Source organism: Gordionus sp. m RMFG-2023, chromosome 1 (genome assembly GCF_954871325.1).
Source record: "Gordionus sp. m RMFG-2023 chromosome 1, tfGorSpeb1-WG-v2, whole genome shotgun sequence".
NCBI classification, from domain to species: Eukaryota; Metazoa; Nematomorpha; class Gordioida; order Chordodea; family Parachordodidae; genus Gordionus; species Gordionus sp. m RMFG-2023.
The window spans coordinates 81199022-81212347 of record NC_088775.1 but is presented as its reverse complement, the minus strand read 5'-3'; the positions used below and the strand labels follow the sequence as shown (position 1 = coordinate 81212347).

The following is a 13326-nucleotide window of genomic DNA, read 5'->3' as shown; positions in this document are numbered from 1 at the left end:
TCAACATATAGATGAAAGTAAGATTTATTTATATTTATTAATACAAAGTTTTTGACGAAATTATTCAAACATATCGAAACTGCTATAAATTTTAAAATGATATCTCGATGTTGAAGATAATAGTTGTAAATAAAAAATTGATGCATTATTGGTATATTTTTTTCAAACCTCCTATAAGTAATTTTTGGAAATTTTTATTCTATTTTTCATTAAACATCATCACATACATAAAACATATTAGAAAACACAGAGTTATATTTATATATGAGTAGCGGTTAATCAGTTCTTGTGGCTTTTAACCATTAAAGCTTAGATGTTCAAATTTTATTTTGAATTATATTTCTTATATATAATATGGTAAGAATCTTTTTTAAATCCATCATCAATTATAAATGTTTTGTGACGAAATTTTTGAGGTAAAGCATATCCTATTTAGATAAGTTTCAGATTCATATATGTTTAAATATATTTTTAGAAGCTATTAAAAAAGTTAGTAGCAGGGATAGTTGGGGCATTTAAATCTAATTAAAGATATCATATATTTACTAAATGATAATATAGAATTTGTATTCATTTTTAATATTATCGAATAAATAAACTTTTAAATGCGATTAAAATTAGAAAAAAATATATAAATTTAATTAAAAATATATAAAAATGCATCATTGATATTTGCCCAATCTTATTTTCCTAGCTAAAATTGATTTTTTATTAGAGGTAATTGTGAAAACATATAAAAAAATTTTAAAGCCTCTATTATTATTAGAAAATAGTATAATAGTGAATAATATTAGTTATAAATTATTTAATAATTATTTTGATACACATGATTTAATTTAAATATGTAATTCTATGCAAAGGTAAAATAACATTATTTTCTCCAAGCTTGTTAAATTTTTTACATGATCTTTGCCTTTATAAGAGAGGCTATATATCCAATCATATAAATTATAATATATTCTTCAAAACATTATGATTTTTGCAATTTTGTTTTTGTAAGACTTATCAGTGTGACAAGGGATATATCCATCTTGCTGGAAGTTGTAAGTTGCTTTATTTCCTAATAACTAAATTGATCAGATCAGTACTAGTTAAGGATATCTTGATATTCAAAGGCTTTATGATATTATTTGTAGAGTACATACAAGGCCTTTTTCACTTATGTAATTTTATATTATACCATATAAAAACTTAGCAGTTCTTTCAATCATAATGATAGGTTTGCAAATAGATTCCTGTTTATATTCTACCCTATTTCAATTTACTATCCCAAAACTATTTGTTGATTATGTTCCTTTGCTCTTTTGTCTTTTACGTATTTTACGGCCCAATGTAATCTTTTCTTCTTATGTAATGTTTTTATTTAAGGTTTAGGCTAATAATAGTTTAAGCAGACCGAATTAAAAATAATTTTACTTATAGAGAAACATTCTAATAGATGTAATTTTAGCAGATTAGTTGCTAAAACTTGTCTCCCAATGAAAAAAATCTAAGAAAATCACATAGAGGTATGTGATTTATAAGAACTATTTATCGTTCAATCTTAACCTTTTTAAATAGTTATCTTTACACGCCCTTTATATTGCTTAATCTAAAAAAACGCCAGTATCTTTTATATTTATGCAGTAAAACTCGTATGGTAGACTGATATATGCCTAATTAATGTATTTTGCGTAAATTTGTTAATAATGATCTTTTTACATTTGATATTTATGGGCCTATCTCATATTTGAAAAAAAGGTGGTAAATTAATTAAATTATAATAGAATTGTAAATAAATAAGAAGACGTTTTATGACTAATTTTTACAAATATAAATTAAGTCCAAATTATAAACTTGAAATAGCATGAACTATTGTAAAAAAAATATTTAAAAAAAAAATTAATTTATAATAATTTTTTTTACTTTAAAGATTTATTATAAAACGGAGAAAAAAATAGTAAAAAAAAGAGCTCCCTGAGATGTAGACTGTGTTTGAAGCGAATATACAGTTTTTTCGGAGAATACCTATGGCCAGCTTCTGTCGTTGAAAGAAGCCTTCTCGAGGCTAGCGGATCCGAAAGTCTAGGGGTTCAGTTATATCTGGTATTTGGAAATATTTTAGGGCTTGTTGAATTAGCACCTCTTTGGTTAGATTGACTAAGGATTTTTTAAACTAGCATCGGTGCAAACTTTGCCCTGCCAGAGTTTCGGCCGGGTTTAAATTGTATTTTTATAATCCGAACTTGCCTATTAAATTTTAAAAAAATTAATTAGTTGAAATTGTTAGAAAATCAATTAGTAGCGTTATTTACAAAATTAATGTAAAAAATTTTTAATAATTTTTTTTAGATTTTAATTAAAGAAAAATATTATTTACCACGTATATTTTAAAGTTATAATCATATATTCAATCTTAAAAGAGGTACTTATTAATATTAAAATTATTTTTTAAATTAATTTAATATTCCCCTTTTCTTGTTAAATATATTTTTATGTATTAATAAAATATTTATATAAATTTGTAGTTGTTCAAGAAGGTAATAGGCACAAAAATTTATGTTTATGTTGTTTCAAGTAATAAGAAGAATAAATGACTTAATTCTCACAATATTTATTTATTAAAAATATTATAATTACATATTTAATTTAATAAAAAACATCTTTTTTAAGATCAACAAATAGCTGAAGGTGAGTTGTTAAACAATATTTCCAATAATTTTTTTTTAATAAGAGTTTTACTAAAGGCATTTTTATAAAACCATTAATTATTTTTATTTAAGTCGTTCAAAATCATGAAGCCGAGCATGGTAAATTTATAAAAATATATTTTGTTTTTAATATATTTTTTTTATTATATTCAATTGATTTATGATATTTAAATTTTCAAATATCTAAAATTTTTTTTAACAACTTAAAAATAGTATTGAATCAAAATATATTAAGATTATAATTTTAGAGTTCTATTTCTGGATATATTTTTCTAAATAAATAGCGGAAGACGTTGCAGGTATGATAATGTTTCAATAAAAGTTTATAGATCGATCATTAATAAATATCTAAAAAAGAAAAATAGTTAATTTTCCTATCACGGATACTCATAGAAATTGTTTTCTATTTATATTGTAAATGTGTAAATTTCAGGTCATACCATTTTTTTGTCGAATTAATAAATTTTTAAGTATCATATAATTTAATAAATTAATCACTGTTTGGATAGTAAATAATATTGCTTTACATTTAGCCAAACGTTCTTTAGACAAAAAATGACTATTCTTTCCTATGATTATCATGTAATCTTCATCAAGTATTCAATGACTTAAATCGTATCCCTCTCTATCAGATATCCCCTTTAAAACAATTCAAAAATATAAACTGCCCAAATTAGAGATCTCCCCAGCATGACTAAACTATCCGCGGACCAAGAAAATAAAATATTTAAGGGGTCGTGCACTAGATTCTTTAACATTTGATGTTATTTTCTTACTAAATTTTAAATAATAAAAATTTATAGTTTGCTATATTTTCACAGAATCGTAATTTGAATGAAAATAAACTTATGGATATTATATAATATTTTTCTTTAGAGGAAGCTGGGTGATTAGATTTTGGCTCACAGCCTGATAAACGATTTTAAACCCTTAATCATCAACAAGCTGCTTTCCTCGAATAAACAGTTCGTTAAAGATAGAAGAGATGGGGGCTAGGCTAAACAGGTTTTTTTAAAAATCATCTACAGCTTAAATATCTTTTTGTATCTTGGGATATAAAAAAAATATAATGGATCCTATAGGATATACTATTATTGGTAACTATCATGATTTAAAAATGTTGATTCTGCCGAACAAGTTACAACAATGTATTTAGTCAGACCACCTATGGAACTCCCTAAATAATTTCATTTTTTTCGTTATAATTAATAAAAGTCATTGCAATTTCTTAAAGAAGTGATATTTAAAGAATACTTCAAAATTATATATAAAAATTAATTTAATTTTTACACATTTAGGCATATAAAATAACTGATTCTTTGTATTTATTTTTATAATATCTCATGAAATTTGATATTATTTTTAGCAATTATTACCAGAGAAATTTTTTTTAGTTTTCCATTTGTATACATAAATTTATGTAATATTTTCGATGCCTTTTGTTATTCACTATCAATATTCCAAAATCTTTTGAATTTTTTCTACTGGATTTTTTTTATCTGTTTCTTTTTAATATTAAAACCATAATTTTATAAAAGAAATAGATTCCATTTAAACCATAATTTTAGATTTCTCAATCATTATAATATCGATAACCAATACTGAATTATAATAAAAATTGGACTGGTATCCATTCCTAAATGTGCGAAATCGGAATAAAGTTATTATTCAATTTTATTTATCTCGCATAAAAAACGTTGATCACTTCTAGATTGAAAAAAAGAGATAATTAATTAATGCATTTATTTATAAAATGGATTTTTATTCTTTTATTTTTTATTAATTTACTTAATTTTCTTGAAATATTTTTATCAACATGTAACTGATTAGAAGATTTAACGGTAATGTATATACATCGCATTAATAATATATTGGTTTAATTTATTTAAACAGAACTTCGCTCTTTCAGAGATTTTATAGTTAGCGTTGGTTATATAATTCTGGTCAACAAAGTTATTATCAATCTTTTAATTTTTAGTGCTAACAATGTTTTATAACAAGGAAATGGTAGGTTGAAGCATAAACATTTGAGCATAATCGTGAGTTGGTCACTTAAAAAAAAAGATGGGGGATATATTGAAAAAGAAATCTCGAAATCAGATGTTTGAGGTATATGATCCCTATAAAAACAAAAAGACTTTAGAAGCCTTATATAGGTTAAACCTAACAGATGATATGGGGAATGTTGGACTGGCATTAGGAGTCTACTAGAAATCTAACCATTAAATGTTATAAGATAGGATTTTTATATTTAAGATATTCATTATTTGAAACTTTTCTTTAATAGGATTACATGAAACGACAGTGGCGTATCCAAGATTTTCTTAGAAAGGGGGGATTTTTTGGGGCTTCGCCCCAAAAACCTTTTTATCTGGCCTTCGGCCAGCTTTTCCCCGGCCCGGGTCTAATGTTTTAGCTATTCTATAAAATTATTCATAATTTAATAATAATTATATTTTTATTTTTAACTATTATTTACTAATTCGTGCTTATGGTATTACAAGCTTCTTTTTTATTATTTTAAGTTAGGTTTATAATTTAATAAAGTTTTTTTAAATGTAAAGTTTAATTAATGTCATTTTTTTTTATAAAATTTACTTTAAAAACTAGCCTCAGCTTAAATTCTCATACAATATAAGTAGAAAATAATTTTTTTATTGAAAATACTAATAGTAGTGTGTATAAAATATTGACTAGAAAATAATTTAAAAAACAACTTCTTATCAAATACAATAATATACAAAAATTTTTAAATACTATAATTATAATGTGATTTTTAATTTTCGTGGGAATGTTGCCAATTCATCAAGAATTTCGTTTGTCGTTGGAATCAAATCTCTGTGGATATTTAACATAGCTAACCCATTTAGCCGAGATTCGGAAGTAGTACTTGGTAAATATGTTTTCAACCTTCTCAAGTTAGAAAAAGTCCTTTCATTCGTACATGTTGTAATAGGCAAACATGCAAGAATAAAAAACAACTTCAAAATATTAGGAAATTGAGCCAAGATTTCTTTACACCGATTGAGCGCATCAATATCATGCTCGTAAAATAGCTAAACGTAGTAAATATTTACACCACAATTCGAATTCACTGATTAAATTTATTTCAGTATCAATATCATAGGAATAAAATTTGCTAAATATTTAATTTTACCAATAGTGGCATTGAAGGATCTTTGGGTAATAAAACTTGAAGATTGCTAAAGACTTGTTTTTATCTAAAAACCGTACTTTTATTTGCGATTAAGAGGTATCTAAGAATAGGATGATAATGGATATTTTATAATATTCTTCAGTTGAGCCAATATTTATTTTACATCTCAATAATTGCCTAGGTGCTAGACGAGGTTTAATTAGTGTTATATCATAAAATTTAGCCTTCGATTCCACGTCTAGATAAATATTATGAAAATATTCATCAACATTCATTCTCTTTGTATTTACCTGTTTTCATATATATTTTCTGACAAATCAATAACCTGAACCAAATCTAAATTTGGTTTTTGTAAATTTCTACAAAGTAGTGAGCTATAGGAAAATAATTTATTGATGCAACTAGCAGCAATGATAAACTCTGATTGATCAATTGAATTCAATTGATATCGCTACTGACGAAACATTACTTTTTTTCATGCTCAGCCTTATTTAACTTTTGTATTTCTATTTCTTCTGTTCTACAAAATGGAAGTAAAAATGTAAAATATTTAAAAAATTATAGATATTTATTAATAATTAAAATATTATTATTAATTTTTTTTCGAATTTAATAAAATAATTATATATAATAATAAAATAAATTACCGTTTGATTTCAATCTCTTTGACTAGAAATTTTTGCCATTTTATTAATATTTTTGAATAATGTTGTGTACTCACAAGGAAAGGAAATTTTAATATTAAATTCTTTTTAACATTCAAATATTATCCTAAAATTGGGAAATACAATTTAGGAATGTAAACAACAATAAACATGTGCTATAATAGATTTAAGTTTTAAAAATGTTCTACAATCTAAATACTATGGCGACTCAAATTTTTTAAATCAAGATATATTTATTATTTAATTTTTTGGTTTAAGAATGGATATATTAGATTGTAATCACTTCTAATAACTTATTACAAGAACTTGCTTGGTACCTGGAAATGAGTTTGTCAACATTTTAAGTTACATGTATAAAATATTCATAAGATTATTATTTGCGTTCCTTTTTAATTATTTTTTTTATCTCGAATTGTTGGATCTTTATTATATTAATTTCATATATTTTTAGATAGTGATAAATATTGTATTTTCATTATGCCAGCTGATGCTTAATATTCCTATAATTTGCCATATATTTTAAGCAAATGAAGTTAATAAATTTAAATATTTCAAAATCTATTTAGTTAGAATATAAGAATTATATTACGAAATAATTACAATCAAAATATATAAAATTTATTTTATTAAAAACAAAAATATAAAATACTATAAAAATGAAGGGGGGGGGCATGAGAGAGTTAATAATGGTTAGGTTAAGTTTTTAAATAATAATATGTCATATTCAACGTGGATGACCTCCATTCATTAATTTGAAATTATAACAAAGCATTTGGAACAAAATGCTCTTGAAATTGGAAAGTTTTGGTTAAATAGTCTAATATAATATTAACTTCCTTTCTAAGTGAACGATGCTGACCCTATAATTCTAATAAATATATATTTGTTAATAAATATGCGTATTTATTACACTTCATATTTTCGTAGATTATCCAATACTTTTGAATACCACATAATCCCATGGTATATATGAATCCATCAGGTAGTTTAATATTAGGTTTAAACTGTAAGTTAGATGGTATGAATATTTATAAGAAATCTTGAATTATTTTATTGATTTATTAATATCTTATATATTTGAATTTGTTCAATAGGCAATGAAGAGGGTACTTAGCATAGGAGTCAATGTGTACTTTGACATTGTTATATATGTGTATATCCAGGTAGTTTACAGCGTACTGAAATTCGTCATTTATTAAAAGAAATTAGTTTATTTAACTGGGATAGGCTACTTACTATTTATTGCCATTAATCTACTAATAAAACGAAATTTTGTGAACTGCTGAATGTCAATGCCTGAGAGAAGATGATTCATCAAGCGTGGCACAATAACTGTATCCCTTTGTAAGTTGGATGATTGAAGTTTTCAGTTAGGGGTAGTCTAGTTGAATAACGTGAGGTATTAATTGAAGACGGATTTTCGATTATTAAAAGAGGATAGGAAAGATACAATTCATAATAATAATGGATAATCTTAATATGCCTGACTTAGTTGGAAGAAGAGTAATTTATAACCATCAGGCAAATTTAAGAAATGATATTTCAACAGAGTATTTTGCACATATAAAATTTTGATAGTTTATCTCTATAAATTATAAATATTTTTTGGTAAAAATAAATCTTGGTATTTGTTTCTCCTTACTTTTTGTATTTTGCCATCAAAAAATTTATTTTTAATTATTTATCAATTATATTAGAAGTTATATCATAACAATTCTTTGACATTTCCTATTTTAGATATATTGACAATATATGTAATATAAATGAAATAACAAATATATTGTGTATATCTATTTTATAAAGAATGCATTAATTGATATACTTTTCTTTTTTTAAATGAGAAATATACTCAAAATATAAATTTAAAAAAGATTTTTTATAAATACATATTGATTATTTCAAATTATAGTTCAGTCAGAAATCCCGTCAACATCACTAGGTTTAAATAATATGACTTAGAATATTATTAATATATTTTAATTAATATACTATATTGTATGAGTATGACTTATTTTTTTTAATATTGTTCTCTAATTAAATAGTATATTTTATACAACAAAAATTACATTGCAACACAAGATAGAATGTTTATATAAAATAAAATCAAATGATATCTGAATTTGATTATATAATATATTATAGTAAGGGTCATGTTATATTTGAACATTCAAATATTATCGTAAACCTTCTGGAATGTAATCAACAAAAATAAACACGTGTTATATGTGATTTAAGCTTTGCAAATGTATACAAACTCAATATAATAAAGAAAAGCCATTGACGAAATTCTTATTTTATTATTTTATTTTATTGTCTAAAAATGGTAATTATATCACTTTTAATAACTTATTCAAGAACTTGTTTGCTATCTGGAAACGAGTTAATCAACATTTTAAAGATATGAGAAATAAAATTTACATAACATTAATCTTCATTTCATTTATTCAATATTAGATTTCTACTCGACTAATATTGGATCTTGATTCTAAGATTAATTACATAAATTTAGATAGGGATAAATATTAATTTTATCTCCATGATTTACGCAAATGAACTTATTAAATGTAAATATTTTAATAGTTAAAATGCAAAAAATTAAATATTAAAGAATCACTAATTTTTATTTGATAAAATAAATAATTTTTTTGACTTAAATATAAATGAAATTAACGTAACTTAATTTATTAATATATTTATTTAAAAACATTTATTATTTAAAAACAAAAATATTTTTAATTTTTTAAAGTTGAAATATAAATAAAAATATCTATAAAGGGGGGAGGCAAATGAGGGTTATGTTTTTAAATGTAATTATTTAATCATATTCCTTTGTATGACACAAACCTATAAAGAATTTTAAATTATTACGGAGGATTTCGGAACTGTTTTGCTTCAATAAAAAAAATAGGGAATTTTTCACTTAATACTTAATGGTTTAAATAAAATAATCCTTCCTAAACAAATATGTTCAAGCTACATTTTGGCACAAATATATAATTTGTTAATAAATGTGCATATTTATGACATTTCATCTATTTCTAATAAAGATATATTACATGAGAAAGCTAATATATCAGGTAAAATTCCAATGCATTTTTATACCATCATACCATGGTATAAAAATGAATACATCGGGTCGTGATTTATTATTAAGGGATACATCACGGGGTTCAGGTTTGATGGTACATGCTGATAAGGAACCCTGAAGAACTTAATTTGATTTTATCATGTTTTATATATTTGTATTTGATGAACATACAAAGAAGTGGGTGCCTAGCCTTGAAATATACCATACAATTGGTAATTATAAGGTTCGCTTATAATTGTAAATAGCTGGGAAGCTACAGCATAACGAAATTTGTTATTTGTTAAATGAAATTAGTTTAATTTACTGGAATAGGCTTCTAACTACTTATTGTCAGCTTAAGCACTAAAATACGAATGGTGTGTTTTTGTAAGTTGTAGTATCTAATCCCTTAGTTATATTCTTGGTAGAGCTGGGTAACGCCAATTTGCATGATTAATTCTCGAGGGACTAATTAATTTGATTGAGTAGTAAAGAATGAGAATATGAAAGATACAATTAATAGGGTTAATGGGAAATGTAGATCTAGTCCTCTGACTTAGTTAAACCATATGTTCTGTCAAAATTTAAGATTAATGATATCTCGAACTTGAGTATTTATATAATTTTAGTTTCGTAACTAATGAGAAGAGAATTGAGTAAACTAATTTATATATTCATTTGTATATTTAAAATTTTATTAAATATTTTTTGGCAAAAATAAATCTCGGTACTTTTTTCTCCTTGTTCCTTGTATGTTGCCATCAAAAAATTTATTTTATATATAATTAATTATTTATCAATTATATTTGAAGTTATATAATAACAATGTTTTGGCATTTCCTACTTTACAATCTATTTTATAAAGAATGCATTAATTAATATACTTGTTTCCTTTTTTTAAATGAGAAATAACAAAATTTAAATTTAAAATATTTTTTTCATAAATACTTATTAATTATTTCAAATTATAGTTCAGTCAGAAATCCCATCAACATCAGGAGGTTGTTAATTTATTTTAATTAATATACTATATTGTACGACTTATTATAACATTCTTTTCAATAATAATAATAGTAATCTATAAAATAAAAAATACATTTCGATGCGAGTATATTAATATACACAAGATAGAATGTCAATATAGTATAAAATAATATCAAAGATATCTGAACTGAATTATTAGAATATTATGAAATCCTGAGCTCATAATATTATTTCATAATATTATAGTATGGGTTATATTGTATTTTAACATTCAAATATTATCGTAAACCTGTAGGAATGTAATCAACAAAAATAAGCAAGCGTAATAAATGATTTAAATTTTAAATTGTGTTACAAACTCAATATAATAAAGAAAAACCTCAAATTGCTAAATCCCTTACACATTTATTATTTTATTTTCTGGTTAAATTTCTTCTAAAACTTGCTTTCTTCTGGAAACAAGTTATTAAGTTATGAGAAATAAAATTTACATAACATTATTCTTCATTTTCTTTATTTAAAATTAGATTTCATCTCGACTAATATTGAATCTTGATTATATGATTAATTACATAAATATATAGGGATTAATATTAATTTTTTCTCCATGCATTCTGATGCTTATCTTATAATTTGTCAAATATATTTATGCAAATAAACTTATTAAATGTAAATATTATAAAATGATATAGCTAAAATGTAACAAATTAAATATTAAAGAATCATTAGTTTTATTTGATATGATAAATAATTTTTTAGACTTAAATATAAATGAAATTTAGTGTAAATTATTTTATTAATATATTTATTTAAAATGTTCATTATTAAAAAAGTAAAATAAAATGTTTAATTTTTTATATAAAAATAGCATACTATAAGAAATATATATATATTACTAAAATAAATATAACGAAAATATTTTTAATCTTTTTAAAATTAAAATAAAATGATGAACAGACAAAGAAGTGGGTGCCTAGCCTTGAAATAAAGAATCTATCATACAATCGATAATTATAAAGATCGCTTATAATTATATACTGTCGGGAAGCTACAACATAACGAAATTTGTTATTTGCTAAATGAAATTAGTAAAATTTACTGGGATAGGCTTTAACTATTTATTGCCAGTTTAATCCTACACCAAAATACGAAGTTTGGTGAGCTACTGTAAGTTGTAACATCTAAGCCCTTAGTTATATTCAAAGTAGAGTTGGATAACGCCAATATGCATGATTTATCCTCGAAGGACTAATTAATTTGAAGTTTAGGGTAGTAAATAATGAGGATATTAAAGATACAATTAATAGGGATAATGGAAAGGTTTAATCCTCTGACTTAATTAGAAGAGTGATTTACAACAATATGTTCTGTTAAAATTTAAGATATAATATGTCGAGCTTAAGTATTTGTATAATTTTAGTTTCTTGCACATTGAAAATATCTATATTTATGAATTAAAAATATTTTTTATGCAAAGCTAAATATGTATATTTGTTTCCCCTTGCTTCTTGTGTATTGCAATCAATGGTACAACGGCCCGATTTTTAAAAATGGCTCGATTAAGATTTTAATCACATTTATATTATTTAAGCCTGGAGATTTTGCTAATAGCTGGCAGAAAGGTTTTGACCTCTGCCGAATCTCTAAGGCTTATATAATAGGGCTAAAATCTTAATAAGGCCGTTATTAAGCCATTTAACAAATATTTAATTATGTAAATATAAGCGATTATTTATTTTTTATATTTTTAGCTATATAATAAAAATGCATGGTTTTATTTTATGCATATAGTTGATATGGGTTATAGAAAAAATAAATATATTCCATTTATCCATTTTTTAAAGAATGCATTAATTTATACTTGTCTCTTTTTTGTTAAATCACAAAGTATATGTTTAAAAAAGATTATAACTTATTGATCATTATTCAAATTATAGTTCAGTCTAAAGCAATCCCATCAACATCAGGAGGTTTAAAAAACATATGACTTCAAATATTATAAATTTAGTTTGATCAATAATCTAAATTGAATGTCTTGTTTTATTAGCATAGTCTGTTTATTTAATATAGTGTACTTTTTAATTTATGGTATCTATTCAAATGCTTTTATAGTTTACCATATTTTTTATTTCAAGTTTCTATCTTAAGAGGGAAGATTCAGAAGATCTTGCAAATTTTTTTTATGAGTTGTATTAATATACATTATACAAATTGATTGAATGTTTTTATAGAATAAAATAATATCGAGATATATATGACTATTTTGCCTATGAAATCACTTAAATTATTATTTATATAATAAATAGAATGGGTCATGATTGTAATACTTTTTTACAATAAAATTTTATCATAAAATATGGAAATACACTTTTGTAAATCCTCTCACAGAATTAATGTTTTAATTTTCTCTATATAATATTTAATGAGACAGAAAAAACTTCACGTGTCTTCTTTCTAGCTGTTTTATCTAATATTAGTAAGAGGGTAGATTATTTGAAAATTGTTATCATCTAATGGGGTTTAAGTCATCTCTAATATTTGTTTATTTAAAGAAGGACTATTTTATAATCTATTGGCGAAATTTTTGTTTAATAACTTATCTAATTTTCATCACATTTTTATTTACATAAATTTATTTTATATTATAAAATGAAGAAAACAAAAGACCAAGACATCAAAGTTAAATCCACTTAAATTTATGAAAATTTCAATTTTTAAATAATAGAGAAACAAAACATTATATTAATATTTTTAAGATTTATA

General features: G+C 23.3%; 1 long non-coding RNA gene across 1 annotated transcript; it reads left to right on the top strand.

Annotated features, from left to right (window-relative positions):
• Positions 1-2720: 2720 nt before the first annotated feature.
• Positions 2721-3860, top strand: LOC135922881 (uncharacterized). The gene is made up of 3 exons (XR_010571064.1): positions 2721-2789; positions 3567-3695; positions 3773-3860. It is a non-coding gene; the product is annotated as an uncharacterized LOC135922881 (long non-coding RNA).
• The last annotated feature ends 9466 nt before the right edge of the window (positions 3861-13326 follow it).